Source organism: Piliocolobus tephrosceles, chromosome 14 (assembly GCF_002776525.5).
Source record: "Piliocolobus tephrosceles isolate RC106 chromosome 14, ASM277652v3, whole genome shotgun sequence".
NCBI classification, from domain to species: Eukaryota; Metazoa; Chordata; class Mammalia; order Primates; family Cercopithecidae; genus Piliocolobus; species Piliocolobus tephrosceles.
Window position 1 is genome coordinate 17,216,824 of NC_045447.1, and position 2,743 is coordinate 17,219,566.

The following is a 2,743-nucleotide window of genomic DNA, read 5'->3' on the forward strand; positions in this document are numbered from 1 at the left end:
ATAACCTATGTCCTACCTGCTACACTCAGCCAAGCTGCCAATGACTGGAGCAGAAGCTAGGCTCAGGGTGCAGTCACCAGCCCAAGGTCACAGGCTACTGAGCACCAGAGCAAGAATGAGGGTCCAGTGTGTCTGGACAGAGTCCATGGCTCCTTCAGCCCTGAGTCCCGTGGGTCCCAACACCCAGCCAACATATAGGAGGTACTCAGGACTTAGTCTCGGGATGCAAACCTTAGCCAGAGGCAGACCCCTGGGTTCAGCCACCTCTCTAGGGAAAGTGGTAGAAGTGGGCAATGCCAGGCACAGTCAGGACCCTGAGCCCGAGTGCTTCTAATGCCCTCAACACCCTCAGAAAGAAGGGACTCCTCACCTTGGTACCCAAAGTCATTCTACCTTACACAACTCTCTGGCTTTTCTTGCTAACCCTCTTCGCTGTACCTGCCACGATGTAGGAATGTCCCACCTCCACACCTTTACCCATGCTCTCCCCTCTCCCTAAAATTATCTTCCCTGGAATGGCTTCCTGTGGGAACTGTCATCCTTTGAGCTCTGGGGCAATGCTGGGGGCGCCCAGATCACTTTAGGCAGAATGACTCACAACCCCGCACATCAGTCAGCCTTGCAGACTTGCTACTTGGCGTCTCGGCAGGAAGATGGGTTGTCTGTTTCCCACCCCCCCACCAGAGTCAGGCACCCTGCAGAGCTCAAAGTTCCTCCATCAAACCAACAAACACAGGGTACCCACTGCAGTTATGGAACCTGGCTGGCAGAGTCAGGCTGCCCCACAGGGGTCTTGGGATCACCAGGACAACAGGAGCTGGAGCTTCCAGGAACTACCCTCACTCACCTGACACACACACACACACACACACACACACACACACACACACACCCCTGGCCACAGCTTTACACTTTCCTGGGTAGGTGGGCCCTCACCACTGTAGGCAAGAGGCACATGGAATCCCCTGGTAGAACGCTGGGTGCCCAGTGAGGATGTCTTTCCACTGAGACCAACACCGATGCCCAGAATCCTGCCTCTTGCCTCCTGGGTCTGAGCAGGAAGCTCTCAGAGGTTGCTTGGTCCAACCTCCCATTTGATAGATGATGAAGCTAAGACCAGAAGGAAAGAAATGTGTGCATGATCCCCTCAACAACAGGTCTATAGAAAAGAGTGCTTCTGGCCGGGTGCAGTGGCTCATGCCTGTAATCCCAGCACTTTGGGAGGCCGAGGCGGGCGGATCACGAGGTCAGGAGATCGAGACCATCCTGGCTAACACTGTGAAACCCCGTCTCTACTAAAAATACAAAAAAAATTAGCCGGGCATGGTGGTGGGCGCCTGTAGTCCCAGCTACTCGGGAGGCTGAGGCAGGAGAATGGCGTGAACCTGGGAGATGGAACTTACAGTGAGCCGTGATCGCACCACTGCACTCCAGCCTGGCAGACAGAGCAAAACTCTGTCTCAAAAAAAAAGAGAAAAAGAAAAGAAAAGAGTGCTCCCAAAATAGTCTGAAACTTCCATTCAGAAGCCCTGGCTACACCCCTCCACCTGAGAAGATAGGAAGGCAAGCAAGGAGCCCAGGGGGCCAGAGGATAGGGGCCCACTCTCCCTCCTGCACAGCGTGGCTGGCTCTCCCCCCTGACCTCCCCACTCTCCCAGCCCACACCCAGGGCAAGGCCTGCACTCCACACAAAGCTGAAGGGGAACCTGGGGCACCTTCCCAGGTGTCTCCTGTGTGGCCCCTAGTTCCATTCTCCACCTCTCTGCACACTGCCTTCTACTCCAGGGCACTGGCCTATATAGACTCTATTATCTGAGCTTCTAGACCCTCAGCTTCCATGTGGTTTGGCCAAAGAGGAGCCCTGGCAAGAGATGAGGGGAGGGAGGAGAGTTGTCTGGGTTGCCTGCCTCCTCCACGGAAGGTCCAGCCACCATCAGGATGACCCTCTCTTCTGGACCTTTTCCTCCCAGCAACCATACTCTCCCCTCCTCCGCAGGGCCTCAGGGAAGCAGCCCCTGCTGTCCCTAGCTTTGGGGTCCTGTACTGCCCCTGTGGTTCCCGAGGCCTGCCCACACCTTCGTAAGCAGCCCCTCTATTAAACGCTCCTCTAATCACCATAGTCTGAGGCGCCACCTGCTTTTCTCCAAACCCCGAACTGATCCGCCAGGTGGGAGCTCAACTGCCTGGGAGTCACCCATGGAGCTGATGGGACCTCCTTTATCCATAGATGGGGAAACCAGGCCCTGAGAGGAGCTGTGATGTGCCCGTGGTCACACTGAACATCAAGGGCAGAGTCTGGGCCAGGCCAGGCTCTCTCCTGACCTGACGCCCCAAACACCTTCCCCAAGGAGCCAGCCGCCTACCGTAAGCTCTAAACACAAAGTTAATAAACACATGAATCGCTGGGTTTCTCAATGTTTTTTCATTGTCACTCTCCCTTAAAAGTCTTCTTAGACACTTTTTTCCTAATTTCCCCTCCATAAAATGTTAATATCACAGACATACAGTATCTTGTATGTACTAAATGTGTATACTGGGCTTTGTACAGAAAGGTTTTTTTTTTTTTTTTCATCTTCCAGTCCAAGAACCAACTTTTTGCCCACGTGGGGGCAATCTCACCTCTGCTGAGAATGCATGTTCTGGACCCTTTCAGATGTAATCCCACAGGACAACCTGGGCAGCTCTATAGTGAGTCCACTTTCCAGATGGGGAAACTAAGTTCCTAGAAGCAAAAGTGACTTCC